This window comes from Crinia signifera, chromosome 4, assembly GCF_055691185.1.
Source record: "Crinia signifera chromosome 4, ASM5569118v1, whole genome shotgun sequence".
Taxonomy (NCBI): Eukaryota; Metazoa; Chordata; class Amphibia; order Anura; family Myobatrachidae; genus Crinia; species Crinia signifera.
Genome location: NC_139220.1, coordinates 154257432 through 154276421, shown reverse-complemented (window position 1 = coordinate 154276421; position 18990 = coordinate 154257432).

Genomic DNA, 18990 nt, shown 5'->3' with positions numbered 1-18990 from the left:
AAGCTGCCTTGCCAGCAGCTCAATTTGTTGAATATCCCTTTGGGTTCAGTGTGTTAACAATTCATTTAAAACACTTACTGTAATAACATTTTGTATACAGGTTAAATGTTCCTTTGTTTTTGAAAAAATGAATTGTCAAATTGATTGCACTTTTGAGAACAAACATGGAACAGAATAATTACAGGGTACATAGTGTGTAATTTTTGACAAAAAAAAAGAATTTTTCAACAAAAATGTTAAGATAGTGAATATTTAGCATGGTTAACTGCACACACAATTCATTAATTTAATGGAATTCTTACTAAATGCTAATAATATAAACAATATTTTATAATTAACTCCTCATGTTCATTTGCTATGAAAAAAGTCTTTAGGAAAATCTACTGTATGCTTTAAAATGATCATTTTTGTCTCCATCAAATAATTTATTTAAGAAGCAGCATCCCCCTCCTCCTTACACACAAAGTATTTTAATTGGTCAGTGTAGGAAACAAGTCAAAGGAACTTAAATTGCACTAATTATAATCAATGTCATTGTGTGTGGCTGGCCGGATAAGAAAGGAAAATTCATCTGCAATTGTGGTATAATACATATGATTTATTGGTGATATTTTATGAACATAATCCATGGAGCACTAAGGAAGAAAGAGTGGGGATGGGATTAGTACAACAGGAGAGACCTACCGTAGGGGTTACAGACAATTTAAATCCAGTGAAATGCAATTGAATGTAATGGAAACAGTGTCAGGGTTCACTGATATGGAATCACACTCTTTTATTAAAATGTGGAATTAAAATTAAATATCTGTTAATAAAACATTGTGCTTTGTGATACTATCTCGTCTATGTTACTGAGAAACAGAATAAGTAAAAATATATTCCCTATAGATATACTGCATAATGCCTTATAGATATATACTGACCTCTGTTTACTTATTTACTTAACACAAAATATAATTTAAGTTTATTTACTTTATTTCCAGGAATGTATATTGTTGTTGTTGCTATACTATATTCATATTTTTTAAAAGCTAAGACTTATCAATGTTCTACTGCATTGTACAAGTAAATACAAACTGACAATCATCATCTGTTGAAATGCAAAGACATTGTAAACAGATCAACCAAATGACATTCCCCTTCAACATTTACTATACAAAGTTACGCAGAATAAATATTCCCCCAATTTGCACAAAAAAATTGTTCAAATCCCACATAATCTTCCCTAGTACACAACATTCTGTTGCAGCCATGCTCATATTCCAATAAGTCAGGGGTAGCCAAACCTGTCCTCAAGATCTACCAACAGTTCATGTTTTTCAACCTGTGGATCTATAATTTGAAAATATGACAATTAGTAATGACTACAGCTGTGCACCAGCTAGGTGATTTGGAAAACATGGACCGGTGGTAGATCTCGAGGACCGGTTTGGCCACCCCTGCATTAAGTTATCAACCATTTTGCAACACAGATTTGAGACCACAGATAAGAGTGTAATAAAGACACATCTGGGTACACATTAGACAATATGCTCATGAATGATGACTCATGAACTTGAAATAGGATGATGAAAGTATAAGGATTCATATGGAAATATTTTTGAAAGGCACCTGCGCAGCTTCCTTTTCATGAATTCCTGGCATACGTGGACTATGTAGAAGACATCTCTGCTATACAGTATAAGGTAAGATCATTGGCAGTTCTGTGTTTGAATTTGCACTTGCACTTTAATGCCATCAACCCTGAAGAAAAGACTGAGGTCTTGAAATGTTGACATCTCATACATGACTGTATATCTCATACACGGTTGACATCTTATACATAGTATATTAGTCCTACACCACAAATGCACATTGGAGCTCTCTCACTCAGACCATCAGATTTTGCAGACTGGGTTAATTAGTCATTTCATGCAAGCCACGCCCATACGCTCTTCATCATCGAACATTATTAGCAGGGTGGCCTACTAGATGATGAGGAGACATTTAAATCACTGTGGACCAATCAGCTGAAGTTTGGGTACTAGCCACAAACATGTAATCAATCGCATCCTGATTAACCGATGGACTAGCGCTAGCCCCATGCAGATCACCACACAATAAGGTTCGCATGTATCACAACGAGGATGCAAGAGGACTTCATCAGCCCACATTAATTGTATAACATTGTATTAAAAGCTGTATAGAATTAATGTCATTATGTACAGCTGAGTTTGTAGTTCATAAACTGTGTCTTTCTAAAACACAATCGAGATTATTTGAGATAATTTGATTAGTGTCACATGCATGCTTTATACATCCACAGTATATATATAGGATACTCTGTAGCTCTGTTTTCTTCAATCAAGTTTTCTTTAATGTTGTATTTTGATTCGTTATAAGGTCGATAGGCTGACAGTGGCTAGGTCATCACCAAATGGTCAACATGCACAAGGATGACATAGACAAAATGTTAACGCATCAAAAGGTCAATATGGCAATTGTCAACTCATGAAAAGGTCGACATTCTTTTTTTTTTTTTAAACCTTCTTTTGAACTTTTTTCATACTTTACTAATTACATTCCCCCAATTGAGTAAGTTAAAGTTTGTAGAGCACCGCGGTAGCGGAGAGTAGCACCTTGTCCAAAGCATGGTGAGCGAAATGAGTAATTTGGGGTCCATGTAATGAAATCTACAAATTGAAAATACTTGTGTCGAAATTTTCATGTGTTGACCATTTCCATGTCGACCTTTTTGTTTGTGTCGACATTTTGTCTATAACTGTTATCCTAGACAATGGGAATACTTTATACCATAACCTTTTGATTTTTAAGTCATAGACACATAGAAAATGATGGCAGCTAAGAACCGCTTGACCCATCAAGTCTGCCCCTTTTAAGTTCCTTTCTCATATTAATAGCTCTAATTGTGATAAACGGCTTCACTATTACTCAGACATTGATATTAAATGATTGTCTATATTTATGAATTCTGACATTTGTTCTTCTGCATAATCTATTAACACAGTGATTAGTAACCTGTGACTAACATCATTTATTTTCTATAAATGCTGACTCACACTGACAATGACATATGTGGTTTTATTGCTCTGTTTTTATGACAGGATTTATTTTAATTGCTTTTCCTTTTTTTGTTGCACTTTTCTTATCACATTTTTTTGCCAATAACATTTAACTAAATTTGCAGAATTACAATAAATAGAAGTGACATAGCTGCATTACCAGCATATACCATTGCAGCTTGTTTCAAATGTATATCTGTGTGCAACTGAGTCTGAATATTTGGTAAAAATTCCTCTGACTCTAGCAGTGGTTTCTTTTCTTCATGAAAAGTTATACAATATTTGCTTTATATGTGTCTTTCTTCATGAGTTATACAAATTATTGTGCAATATAGTTGAAGCCTGGACTCTCTGGTAAACTGTGAGCAGTTTTTTGTTCAGTCTGCGATGTGTATTTTAGGCCTAATTCAGACCTGATCACAGAACAAACTTGTTTACAAAACGTGCAAAACCTGCACTGTGGGGAAAATGTAACATGTGCAGAGAGATTTAGATTTGGGTGTTATTTTGTTTCTGTGCAGGGTAAATACTGGCTGCTTTATTTTTAGACTGAAATCTAGATTTCAGTTTGAACAAACTCCACCCAAATCTAACTCTCTCTACACATGTTACGTCTGCCCCACCTGCAGTGCACATGGTTTTGTCCATTTTAAGAACAAATTTGCCCTGAGATCAGGTCTGATTTAGGCCCTTAGACACAAAACTTGTGTATGGTGTTAATTCCAGAATGCATACATCATGATGTCTGACTACACTGTAGTATGCTTTTTTTCAGTAAATATTATTCTTTGAATTGGATAATTATAACAGCTCAATCACTGAACATGACAATGCTATTGCACACATTTTAATTACAATTTTATTTTATGCTGTATTAATTCTTGTTAAAAAGTAAAAAGAACCAAAGACTATTATTTGTAAAAGAAAAAAAATGTTGTCATTTTTACTGCGCCAATTTACAGTAATTGAATAGAGTACTAGTGGTAAATAAGTATATAAATAAGTCACGTACCACATAGAGTGTGCTGTGTATTGCCAAACACCTTATGAGGGGAACACAAATCCTGATGAAAGGACCAGATGTACTGGCAGCTGTGGCACAGAAGTAAGAATACTGGCACAGTGCCACTGTGTTAGTTTATCTACTAATATAAATATAAAATAACATATTTTCTTTGTTCTCACCTCTATACAACTTTCAATTTCTTTCTCTAACCTAAATGTCATTTTTAATGACATATGGCATGTCACTCAGGAAGGCTGTAAAGTAACCTGATGTAAGTTATTCAGGAACAAATGCACCACAAGAATGCACACCTTACTAATTTTCATCTGTTTAGTCATTGGTAGACTGCCAATTGGTATTGCCATTGGTAGTTGCCGTGACCAATCCTAGAGGGTGACTCCATGAAGGCCAGCCTGGACATAGTGTACATTATCTATATTTAGGGCTGCAAAGAGAAATGATGGGCCAGGGTGAGGGGCAGGATTGGCCAAAATTGATGGTGTGGTCAAAAACAGACTAAAAAGTACTGTTTTGTGCCACTGGCTTGCTAAGAAGGGGCATACTTCCCCCTGAACAACTGAACAGTACATGTATGTAGGATTCAAAATTATTTCATGTGGCAATATGCTGTATGAATCTTTTGTTGTTATGATGTTGCATATATATATATATATATATATATTATCATTATATTATCATGCTTGTGATATGATTGGATTGATCTATGTAAGTAAAGAAGGCTCTTGTTTTAGCTAGTCAGTCACACATGACTTTGTACTGGCATATCTTTGTGGCATATCTTTGTGGCTTGTCTTAGAGTTATGAAAGTGGGGATTTTTGGACTTGGTAATTGGAGGATGATTGGCTCCACACATTTGGTTGTTGTGGCTACTGCAATTATTAATGTCATGCCTTTCAGTGTAGGTTTCTGTTACAATTATTGGTACTTGTGTATTTGCAGGGCGCCCAATATACATACGTATGGCACTGTGGTATTTTGCACACCATCACTATCCACGTCACCCCGAAGCGTGGCGAGAGGATGCGGTTACGGGTCCTCCCAACCTTTTCAGACCCCCACTATCTACGTCAGCGTGAAGTTGATTTTATAAAGTGTTACGAGTGCAGCGAGCCACCGAGCCCGAAGCATGGCCAGCACAGCGAGCCCCGTGAATACATGTAAAGTAATCCGTAGATAGTGGGGGTGTGCTAAATCCCATTGCATCGCATAGACGTGTATACTGGGGGTGTTGTGCTAAATGGCATCACACGCAAAATCGCATGCAATCTCATGCGATTTTGCGTGCGGTGCAATGTGATCTGCGGCCAGGTTGCAGTGAATATATTAACTAGTGAGATCGCATCGCATCACACGGCATGACAACGTGCCATGCGATGCGATTTCACTACGCAGAATAGCCCACTAAGCAAATAGCTTAGTGGGCACCCTGCAAATACACAAGTACCAATTTATTTGTTTCTGTGTTTTGTATCATCAATCCTCTCCAGTGGTCAGCTCAGATATATATCTCAAAGTGGATGCATTTGTTTGTCCCGCTTAGCCCTCTGTAGTTAGCTTAGCAATGCATTCTGGACCAAACAAACTTTAAGCAGCCATTTTTATTCCCCACCAGTGGTGTAAATAGGCAGCAGGCACGCAGCAGGAGATACAGGCAGCTCTCTACCCCCTTGAGGACACCTCTGCTGACTGGCCTTATTGAGCTCGTATCTCCTGGCACTGGGAGTACCGCTTAGAAGCCTAACTTTAACTATACACCCCCTAGGCTAAACTTATTTATACACCACCTGTAGCCTACCCCTAACTATGCACCCCCAACCACCACAGCCTAGCTCTATCTATACACCTCACACCACCCCCACACACTAGAAAATATTTTGGCTGGGGGGAGCAAAATATACTAAAGTATAGTTACATCACTGTTTCCCACATGGACTTAGGCAGATATATCTGACATGGTCCAGCCTGGTACAACAATTGATAGTGAGTTTATCGCTTAAAACTTTCCCACCAAAAACCTGTTTTGACAGTTATGCATGTTAGCTGTATCAGTTACACTGTAGCATGTCTCTTTTACATGTAATGCCATGTTTGTATGCTCAATGTTATGTGTATTGCACATGTTGGCATTGCCTTTTCCCATTTGCATATTTTAATTGCATCTTCATGTTTTATTTGCAGATTTACCACTTCATGACAATATAGCATTTTAAAATACTGCAACTTCACGACAATATACAGTAGCATTTCACGATACTGCAACTTCATGACAATATACAGTAGCATTTTACCAAACTGTTAATTCACGACAATATAGCATTTCACGATACTGCAACTTCATGTCAATTTCACAATATCACATTTCATGTTTATGCAACATAACGCTTATTACATCATCTTATAAATCATTGCATATATTTGTGATCCCTTTACTTTTCCTTTATTATTTAAATAAATACTGTTCTTCAGACATCATATGAGCAATTGGATTATTGAAAAGTAAAGGTGGTTATACTGTAGGCTTCAAATTTGCCAAAGTTGCTCAGTGAGAGGCTGAACAATTAATATTGTGTTTCATTGTAGATGGAGTTCATAACTAGTACAAACTCTGTCAAAGAATTTACCACTGCCTTGGCTTTTAACATGAAGATGTTTTTATAAAGTAATAAAGATTTTTCACCTCTATTTTTATAACAAAAATGTCTCCTTAATGTATGTATTTGTTTCAAATGTCCATAAGGTTCATTTGTATCTTTATTACATTCACTGTACTATAGCAGTGAATGCTATGCTAGTTAATAAAATATTAAAGTAATATGGCCAATATATAATTTGCCACAAGGGCATGATAGAAAACACAAGTATTGTAGATAAAGATTTAAATTGTCCTCTTATCTTTCATTGTGTCCTGTACTACAAATCTGATATAGTATCTCTAGAGGCAATATAAATTAGTTTCTGCTAAAATTGGAAATTAGATTTATTCAATTATAAGTATTGTTCTTAGATTATCTGTAGGGTCCTTTAGCTTCATTCCTTTATGATTATTTAATTTCAGTTAGGCTTAGATATGCAGGTAGAATTTCACTAAGAATAAAATAATATTGGGCACTGTTAAAACATATACAACAAATGGGTAGTAAGAAATAGTGTATTACTGGGCAGCAGCTAAAAGTGAATATAGATACTGTATCCCTAAAAACACAGCTTTGTACAATAAACAAGTAAATTATATCACCTAGCGCTTACCAATCAGGTTACAATAATGAATCTCTTCCTATAAGAACTTTTCCTATTAGAACTATGGCAAATCAACGCCTTCTATTAGGAAGTGAAAACAAATGGAAGGGGAAAATGTCTTTAATTAGTCCATAATATTTCACTTTTCATGCCCTTCTTATTCTGCTCCTTTAGTCCTGATAAATTTATAATCATTAAAGCTAGTGTCTTGTAATTTTCTTACAGTATTTTCTGGACTCCTTGACCACCCACTGTCCCAAATATCATAAAATATCAAAATGGAGAAGACACACAAACATATATTTATATGTATATATACTCCCCAATAGTGGTGTAGAGCCTATAACTTAAGATTGTCCACAGGTTCCATAGAAATTCACAAATTGAATGTAGATAATTTTCCAAGAATGATTTTTCTTTCTTTCTTTCTTTCTTTCTTTCTTTCTTTCTTTCTTTCTTTCTTTCTTTCTTTCTTTCTTTCTTTCTTTCAAAGCAGTATGAAAATGGCAAATCCGTTCCTCGGGATTTACCAACGGTCCACGTTTTCCAGGTTACCTAACTGGTGCACAGCTGTAGTCATTACTAACTGTCACATTTTAAAACCTGCTGCACTCATTCCTACTATAGATCCACAAGTTGCCTGAAAAACATGCACCATTGGTAGATCTTGAGGACAGGTTTGGCCACCCCTGGATTAGACTAACCCCTATAGAGTATTGGGTTGTCTTTGCAAATGTAATAATAAAAATAAAAACATTTAAACATGTTACAATAATAAATACAATAATAATGCACGTATAACCAATTGGGTGTAATGCCTGGATGGAATTTTCTTATAAGTATCCCTAAACAGGGGCCATTTTAGAAATGAAGTGGCCGCCACCCTCCCCGGCTGGGCCATGGGCCGCCGAACCGCCATCTGCGTGGTTAGCAGCCGCAGCCGCAGCAGCAATATGCCCTAATTCATTATGGCCGCGGCCAGCCTCGGCTGTGCCTGTGCCCAAAGTTAAAATGGCCATAGGAGGGCTGGTGCGCATGCACGGCCGCACACAGCTCCTCCCATGGTCCTGGTGAGTGACAGCTAACTGCTCCGCCTGCCCCTCAGCTCCCCAGGCAGCGCAGCACTGCTCGGCTCGCGCGTCTGAGGATTATCAACGGCGTGGGCGGGGCGGGCGGCATACAGAGTTCAGGAAAAAGCACAGCCACGGCCTGTCTGCTCCCCTCAGTGAAGGCCAGCATTGATAACAGCAGCAATTGAGGAGGAAGCAGTGGCCGAGTCCCGGGGCGGTGAGTCTTACTGGGGACATTCTGTGTCAGCAGCACTATGAGGGGGGGGCTATTCTGTGTCAGCACCACTATTGGGTTACATTATGTGTCAGGGGCACGAAAGGGATCATTCTGTATGTAAGCAGCACCTCAGTGGGCATTCTACATATAAGTGGTAACTCAGGGGGCATTCTGCATATAAGTGTGTGTAAGCGGCATCTCAGTAGGCATCCTGTGTGTAAGCGGCATCTCAGGGGGCAATCTGTGTGTAAGCAGCAACTCAGAGGGCAACCTGTGTGTAAGCAGCAACTTAGGGGGCATCCTGTGTGTAAGCGGCATCTCAGGAGGCATCCTATATGTAAGCGGCATCTCAGGAGGCATCCTGTGTGTAAGCGGCATCTCAGGAGGCATCCTGTGTGTAAGCGGCATCTCAGGGTACAACCTGTGTGTAAGAAGCAACTTAGGGGGCATCCTGTGTGTAAGCGGCAACTCAGAGGGCAACCTGTGTGTAAGAAGCAACTTAGGGGGCATCCTGTGTATAAGCGACATCTCAGGAGGCATCCTATATGTAAGCGGCATCTCAGGAGGCATCCTGTGTGTAAGCGGCATCTCATGAGGCATCCTGTGTGTAAGCGGCATCTCAGGAGGCATCCTGTGTGTAAGCGGCATCTCAGGAGGCATCCTGTGTGTAAGCGGCATCTCAGGAGGCATCCTGTGTGTAAGCGGCATCTCAGTAGACATCCTGTGTGTAAGCGGCATCTCAGGGGGCAACCTGTGTGTAAGCAGCAACTCAGAGGGCAACCTGTGTGTAAGCAGCCACTTAGGGGGCATCCTGTGTATAAGCGACAGCTCAGGAGGCATCCTATAAGTAAGCGGCATCTCAGGAGGCATCCTGTGTGTAAGCGGCATCTCAGGAGGCATCCTGTGTGTAAGCGGCATCTCAGGAGGCATCCTGTGTGTAAGCGGCATCTCAGGAGGCATCCTGTGTGTAAGCGGCAGCTCAGGGGGCATCCTGTGTGTAAGCGGCATCTCAGGAGGCATTCTGTGTGTAAGCGGCATCTCAGGAGGCATCCTATATGTAAGCGGCATCTCAGGAGGCATCCTGTGTGTAAGCGGCATCTCAGGAGGCATCCTGTGTGTAAGCAGCAACTCAGAGGGCAACCTGTGTGTAAGAAGCAACTTAGGGGGCATCCTGTGTATAAGTGACATCTCAGGAGGCATCCTATATGTAAGCGGCATCTCAGGAGGCATCCTGTGTGTAAGCAGCATCTCATGAGGCATCCTGTGTGTAAGCGGCATCTCAGGAGGCATCCTGTGTGTAAGCGGCATCTCAGGAGGCATCCTGTGTGTAAGCGGCATCTCAGGAGGCATCCTGTGTGTAAGCGGTATCTCAGTAGACATCCTGTGTGTAAGCGGCATCTCAGGGGGCAACCTGTGTGTAAGCAGCAACTCAGAGGGCAACCTGTGTGTAAGCAGCAACTTAGGGGGCATCCTGTGTATAAGCGACAGCTCAGGAGGCATCCTATAAGTAAGCGGCATCTCAGGAGGCATCCTGTGTGTAAGCGGCATCTCAGGAGGCATCCTGTGTGTAAGCGGCATCTCAGGAGGCATCCTGTGTGTAAGCGGCATCTCAGGAGGCATCCTGTGTGTAAGCGGCAGCTCAAGGGGCATCCTGTGTGTAAGCGGCATCTCAGGAGGCATCCTGTGTGTAAGCGGCATCTCAGGAGGCATCCTGTGTGTAAGCAGCAACTCAGAGGGCAACCTGTGTGTAAGAAGCAACTTAGGGGGCATCCTGTGTATAAGTGACATCTCAGGAGGCATCCTATATGTAAGCGGCATCTCAGGAGGCATCCTGTGTGTAAGCAGCATCTCATGAGGCATCCTGTGTGTAAGCGGCATCTCAGGGGGCAACCTGTGTGTAAGCAGCAACTCAGAGGGCAACCTGTGTGTAAGCAGCAACTTAGGGGGCATCCTGTGTATAAGCGACAGCTCAGGAGGCATCCTATAAGTAAGCGGCATCTCAGGAGGCATCCTGTGTGTAAGCGGCATCTCAGGAGGCATCCTGTGTGTAAGCGGCATCTCAGGAGGCATCCTGTGTGTAAGCGGCATCTCAGGAGGCATCCTGTGTGTAAGCGGCAGCTCAGGGGGCATCCTGTGTGTAAGCAGCATCTCAGGAGGCATCCTACTGTATATGTAAGCGGCATCTCAGGAGGCATCCTGTGTGTAAGCGGCATCTCAGGAGGCATCCTGTGTGTAAGCAGCAACTCAGAGGGCAACCTGTGTGTAAGAAGCAACTTAGGGGGCATCCTGTGTATAAGTGACATCTCAGGAGGCATCCTATATGTAAGCGGCATCTCAGGAGGCATCCTGTGTGTAAGCAGCATCTCATGAGGCATCCTGTGTGTAAGCGGCATCTCAGGAGGCATCCTGTGTGTAAGCGGCATCTCAGGAGGCATCCTGTGTGTAAGCGGCATCTCAGGAGGCATCCTGTGTGTAAGCGGCATCTCAGTAGACATCCTGTGTGTAAGCGGCATCTCAGGGGGCAACCTGTGTGTAAGCAGCAACTCAGAGGGCAACCTGTGTGTAAGCAGCAACTTAGGGGGCATCCTGTGTATAAGCGACAGCTCAGGAGGCATCCTATATGTAAGCGGCATCTCAGGAGGCATCCTGTGTGTAAGCGGCATCTCAGTAGGCATCCTGTGTGTAAGCGGAAGCTCAGGGGGCATTCTGTGTGTGTCTGGCACCTCGGGGCATTCTGCTTGCAAGTGGTACTTCAGGGCGCATTCTGCATTAAAGTAATACCTCAGGGCACATCCTGCGTGTAAGTGGCACTGCAGGGCATTTTGTATGTAAGTAGCACCTCAGGGGGTATTCTGCATGTTAACAGCAAGTTGGGGCATTATGTATGTAATGGGCACCTCAGGGCATTATGTGTATAAGCGTGTCGCCATAGAGCATTGTGTGTGCAAGCGGCACCTCAGGAGGATTATGAGTGTAAAAGGCACCACAGGGGGTATTATGTGTGTGTGTGTGTGTGTGTGTGTGTGTGTGTGTAAAAGCTGCAATATAGGGGATATTGTGTGTGTGTGTATAAGCGGCACCTTAAGGTGCATCTTAAGGCAACTCAGCCATGTTGTTTCAGCCAAAGGAGGGGTTCACATTTACTGTCGCCCAGACATTACAGAGCCAGAGCCCAGCTCAATGAGGTACCTGATGTCTCCCTTTCAAACAGCTTTACATTTATTGATGGGTCTCGGATTAAATCTTGCTCTCCGTAAACTGGAATCATTTATCATGTTGGTGAGAGCGGTGTATTTAGAGCTGCCTTATTATAGATTTCTCTCTATAGGGTGAAAGTCTTTGTATAATTGTCATAATATTAATATTTATCCGTTCTATTGGCCAAATTTCTATGTGACTCTATGGACCAGTTTTACATTGAGGCCAAAAATATGGGTGTGTTGCTAAATGTACAGTAGTCGTGTAGAGATAGCTTGGAGGCCATAAGATGCATACACACTAGGCATTTTTGCCCAGCATATATGCACAGAGATGATGGGGAAAATTGTTGGGCTGAAAATCCCTCAGTGCATACACGCTGAGCAATTTTTGCATGTCCAAGCGATCTTCGTGGGGGTGGATGGCTTTCCATAGCAGGACGCTATGGAAAGCCATCCACCCTGTCACTCATCTGCTGGTAACAGCAGTAGATGAGCGGTGCTGACCAGCAATGATGCAGGAATGCGCATCAGCGCTCGCCACTCATCGACTGGCCATACACACTGGCTGACTTTTGAGCTGAAAGCAGCTAAAACATGAAATTGAGCTGCTTTCAGTTTAAAATTACCCAGTGTGTATGGGCCTATACTTGGACATTTGATCTGCACCAAGCACAGGGCTGGTGAAAGATTCAATTGTAGCATCTAAAAACACTATCTCAGTCCTTGTATATTCAGAGATTCAGGAAAGAGCATTATAACGGCATTAACATAAAGTTGCATAATCAACTGTAGCAAAAGATCCACAACTGCGTTCAACTCAAAATCATGTCTAGAAGAGGGGATTATGCAGCCTCTCGGCAGACCACACCCCTTTTAACTGTCTCCGCCCCCAATAGGGCTGCATCCATAAATTTCCCGGGCTGATTTTCTATCCCAATCCGCCACTGCCCCTAAATGGCAGTATACAGTAGCTGGTATCCAGGAGTTATAGATACCACCTTTAGATATTTGGTTTAGGTGATTAAGGGGGTTATTCTAGTTCATTCTTTCTGACAAAATCCTTCTTAGATGGACATAACCATGTGCACTGCGGGTGGGGCAGATGTAACTTGTGCAGAGAGAATTAGATTTGGGTGGGATTTTTCTTCAAAGTGAGATCTATATTGCAGTGTAAAATCATGCAGTCAGTATTTTCCCTGCACAGAAACAAAATAACTCACCCAAATCTAATTCTCTCTGCACATGTTACATCTGCCCCCCTGCAGTGCACATGGTTTTGTCCATCTAAGAAGGATTTTGTCAGAAAGAATGAACTAGAATAAACCCCTAAGTCTCATTTGTGTCATCCTTAAGCTGGGTACACATATGTACAATCGTCGGGCCGTTCTTCCGATCTGCGGACGAACGGCCGTTCGATTGTATATATGTGTACGCTGTCCCGATCCCTTCGTTGCGATCGATAAATGGCCAAAAACGCTCTTGGCCGTCCACGGTCGGTCGGTCGCAGGTTCTTTGCTGCTTAATATTCTTCCGACAGGACGGCTCCATATCGAAAGAAAAGTGACATGTGTACGCACGTTCGATCGATATGCAGCCCGTTCCTGCGATCATTCCTCCCAAAAGCAGCACGCCCATGTGGGTGTTGACTAGCTGCGTCATCCCTCCATCAGCGCAGCATGTAAACAACAGGAAGTCTTCTCCCCCGTACTTTCCGCGCCATGCGGTTAAAGAATATTCGTTGTGTGTGCATTCCTTTTGAAATAAATAATCGTTGTGTGTGCATTCCTGACAGATATAGTTATAGAAGATAGATAGATAGATAGATAGATAGATAGATAGATAGATAGATAGATAGATATGTGATGTTCATTGTTCTGCATAAACACTTAACATTTATTAAGAAATACTGACAAAAAATACTGTGAACACTTTGTTTATTTGGGTGGTCGGACCTGAACAGAGTATCACATACAGGTGCTTGCGTTAAGGTGTAGCAGGAACGCCCACCCACCCAAAAAACATAAAAACCGGCAACGTTGGCTAATACGCTCCCACCAGGTCCACCTGGTGGCCCCTTCCAGAGTTTATTGGAAAGTCCATCTCCCTCCCAACCACCGATGGATACAGGGGATTATGGGGTGGGACAAGTTTACCACCATATGTAAATATTTTATATAGTTTATTTAAGTGCATTATTGTTTTAAATATTTTTATGTTTAAGTATTTCTTTATTATTTATTTACTTGTTATTTATGTTATATTTTTTATAAGTTTATAAGTTAATAATTTATATAAAAATTAAAAATTCTGTAATCTAGTTGGTGTCCGTGTGAAAATATCATTTACCATGCAGGGTGACTATAGGGCACAGATATACATACGTACAAAGTACCAGGAGAAATTGGCATAGAAATAGGTGTGGTGGAGCAACTACTTGCTAGTACATAAACACCAGTACTGGGTACAGTCTGCACTCCAGGTGCCGTGGCATTGTGCCCTCCAGGAATGCCTGGCACCTGAGTACTACCACTCACTTGCCGTGATTCGGCCTCCACCTCCCCCTCCTTGCTGCAAGAAGACGCAGAGGACAACTTGTGCGGAACTGTGAGTATACAAATTTTATTGGCAAAATATTGATTATTACACACCAAAAAACAATATATTTACAATGACAAAAAGGTACATTTTTAAGCAATCATGTCATTCTGCCACTCCACAGCCCCAACACCATTGAAATAATTCAAGTACTCGTCTCTTGACAACTTTGCTTGCGTTGATGCATTTCTGGTGTTTAAATTAGTTGCCAAAGCTGTCAGACCAATAGGCTCGTCAACAACTTGGCTCTCGTCCACTGTAGCCCCCAGTTGTTGTGTGTGCACCGCTTTTCTGCGCATGTAGTTGTGCAGCACACAACAGGCCAGCACCACTTTGTCAATCTTATCTAGGCGCAGATTGATGGGACTGTGAAAAATTCTGAATTTATTACTCAGAATCCCAAACGCATTTTCAACCACTCGCCTGGCACGTGACAGGCGATAGTTAAAAATGCGTCGTTCCCTGTTCAGTGCCCTTTGTGGGTAGGGTTTAAGGACATTAGGGTGCAATGCAAAGGCCTCATCCGCCACAAAAACAAAGTTCAAACCGTGCTCATTTTCAGTCCGCTCTGGCAGATTCAGTTCATTTTTTTTCAGTTGGTCGTGGAAAAAGGTATTCTCCAGGGCTCCTCCATCTGAAACTCTACCATTTTTCCCAATGTCCACAAATACAAACTCGTATCGGGCATTAGCGATGGCCATTAGAACAATGCTGAAGAACCCCTTATAATTATAATAAAAAGATCCACTCTTTGCAGGGGGCATGATCCTGACGTGTTTGCCATCGATAGCTCCACCACAATTAGGGAAATTCCATAGATCACGGAAATCACGTGCAATATTTTGCCACTCCTCCTTGGTCGATGGAAACTGCAATATAAAAGTATATGCGTATTAATAATCTGTTTGGTTGATTTTAGACCCATCAGCCCTCCCCCATTGCAGCCTCAAAGCTATTACCCGCCTTATCAAAATGACCCCCCACCCACTGGTGTAAAAGATTAAATCAACAGGCATTGTAAAGATATACATATAGGGTACAGGTATGTGCACAGCTATACATATGGGGGACATGTATGTAATTTCCATATTTACCTTCATGTATTTGTCCTGAAGAACTTGGACGATGGCATCACAGGTGTCTGGTATTATCAACCCCAGCGCTTGAGATGATATTGCGGTGGTGAATCTCAGGTCGGCAAGGGTCCTGCCTGTTGCCAGGTAACGCAGCGTTGCCACCAGTCTCTGCTCTGCAGAAATGGGCCTCCTGAAATAGTTGTCCTCTCTCTCTATTAAAGGGGTAACCAGTGTCAGCAGCTCCATAAAGGTAGCGTCATCCATACGGAGATAATTCCTGAAATCATCAGGATTGTTCTCCCGTATCTCCTGTAGCAATGGCATGTGGGAGAAGGTGTCTCTCCTCAGAAGCCAGTCTCTGGTCCAGCAGCTCCGATTCTTGGTCCTTTTTCTTTTTTTAATAGCCCGCAATCTAATGGCCATAGCAGCCAAAATGCACGCACGAGCCTTCCTTCTCCTCAAGCTCATAATTAAAAAGGCCCAAATGCACCGATAGACGAACGAACGAACGTACGTACGTATATCCAGTACAGCTAGCAATGATCTGAATAGTCACGGCTCTATTCACTGTACTACACGAACGATTCTTTGTTCCGTGATCACGCCTCGTTTTGGTATGCTCTTTTAAATCCAGCCCATTATGATAATGTTGTGTACATTTTTATCGTGCGAATAGCCAGAACGGGAGAGTGTGTACGGTGGTACAATCTTTTTCTTGCGATTGTTTGGACGGGAGTACATCGGACGTCGCAAGTAAAATTGTACATATGTGTACGCGCAGATCGGTCGTATGTTTCGGACGGCCGAACGTGTATTCGGTCGATCGAACGGTCGCAAGAAAAATTAAATTGTACATATGTGTACCCAGCTTTAGTCGGTACTTGTAAATTTAAAATACTGGTGATTCATCAGAGGTTGTGTATAAAAGGAACAACACCTAAGTCTCTGTCTTCCCAAGCAAGAGAGAAGAGGTGACATTTTTTACATCTACAAGTACTGCTTAATGATGTCACAAATGGGACTTAATCGCCTACACCAAACATCTAAAGTTGGTAACTATGACTCTTGAATACCAGCTATACTGCCATTTAGAGGTGCTTATAGGAACTGACCATCCAGTCTCACACCCAGTGGGTTACATGTGCATTATTATTTTATTTTTTTGTAACACGTGTATACGTTATTATTTTATTTTCTATTATTGCATTTATAAAGGCAATTTAATACTTGAATGTTTTAAATTTACTAGTGCTGCTTCCCCCCTTTTTGTTGTATATAGTACATACTGTAGATTTCACCTACTTGATGATTTATAGATCATTACAGATGACAAATACACCCGCTGGGACAGAGCAATAGTATAGTTATAATAACAAATAATCCACTCTATTTATTCAGGTTTTATACCTTTATTTCTCAACATTATATTGTAGAATTTGCATGATTATACATATGAAAAGGGATTTTGCATTGAATCATTTTTATTTGTGAACACATTGCAGAAGATCTGTACACTCTCCCCTAGTCACATAAGGTTTCCAGCAGTGTTAATTACGTCAATGAAAATGCTGACAAAAACTATTACTGTAGTTGACAAAGGGTTTTTTGAATAAATAAAATGTAATTATAACAAAAATAGAAAATTCTTCGTAACGAAAATGATGCCGAATTATTAGTCCATGATGTCCTGACGAATATTGATGAGACGAAAACTCTTTATCAATTTTGTCGAGATGCTGCATGTCTTGCCATACTGAAATGTAAGACAGAGGGGGTTTGCAGGTAAGCTATGCACTCATCACTGCTAACATATATTCCTTTTATAATTTATTTATGAGGTTGTTAGCATACATTTGGCCAAATATAACTACCTGCCCCCCACGTTAAGGTCACCTCTTTAGTGCAGGTCACTAGCACTATGGGGTTCAGCCTGGGGTGCAGGGCACCCCCAAACCAGTCCAGCAAAACCACCCCAGGGCATCACATAAATAAAATATAGCTGTGAAGTGTAATAGAGTGTAAAGTGTCATAGAATGTAGGGTATGTGTAAGCAACTAATAGTGATAAAGGGTGTGTCAAAATTTAAAAAAAAAAGGATTGTGAAAAAATACATATAAAAAGACATACATAGAAAAATTATGGCTCTGGGGTTTGGCGAGTGATAAAGTACCAGCCACTTTATCACTTCTCCTCCCTTATCACTGCTTCATAAATCTACCCCTCTTAATCTACAGCTGCAAGTCTGATTGAGTGCCGCCTCAACCCCCCTGCCTGCGTGAATTGGAACGTGTTATAGGAAGGCACCACAGCAAGTATTCAAACATTCAACTGTATATTTGAGTGCCGGACCACTCCATAATTGTATATATACTGTATGTATATATATATATATATATATATATATATATATATGTGGGTACAGGTAAGGTCACTCGCCAGACTGAAATTTTAAATCATTGCTTTATTTCATCATATTCATAAGCTGCCAATACTCTGGTCAACGTTTCGAAAGCATGTTGCACATGCCATTGCATGTGCAACAGATCGTGTTGCTACTTTCTCCACACCGCAAGGTGTGCACTTGTTCGATGTATTTATGATGGCTGTCAAAACAAGTCTTGATAAAGGCCATAATTCGGGTCGAAACGTTGACCAGAGTATTGGCAGCGTATGAATATGATGAAATAAAGCAATGATTTAAAAATTTCAGTCTGGCGAGTGACCTTACCTGTACCCACGTATATACCAAATATACTCCACACGGAGGACTATTTTGAGTGTGCACCCCAGCATTAATGAACTTTTTAAGTGAGTGTCGTCCCCCCCATGGAGATATATATATATATATATATATATATATATATATATATATATATACACAGATGGAGCCACTGTCATTTATCCCTATAATAGGATTACAGATGGAGTCAGCAGAATCGCCAGCCGCCATCCCCCGCCAGCCGCCATCTGATCTGCGAAAGGGGACGCGCGCGCACGAGATGCGCGCGCGTCCCCTTCTGACAGCGCTTCCCCCGGGGTACCTGTGTTTGAAGACAGGTGGCGTTGCTGAGAAAAGTTTGTATTACTATCATGTACTACCATACTACCATCTTTCAAACAATACCATACCAAATTTCAGATTGATTCATAGGTTAGTTTTTTTTTCCCACGATGACAATGCACCACCCTCATCCGGAATTGATGCGGCCAAATTGCATGAATTGCGCTATGTATTGTCGCCACATTCACCATACTCACCCGACTTGGCTCCCTGCAACTTCTGTCTGTTACCTAACCTGAAAATGTGGCTCACAGGAAAAAAATTCAGCTCAAACAAGGAGGTCATCTTTGAGACAGAAGCCTACGTGAGGTTGATAAATCATATTTTTTAGAGGGTTTAAAGAAATGACAGGGACGTTGAGAAAAATGTATTGCCGTGAAAGGAGATTATGTTGAAAAATAAATAAAAAATTGTGAGAAACTTTTCGTCTTCATTCTTAATACA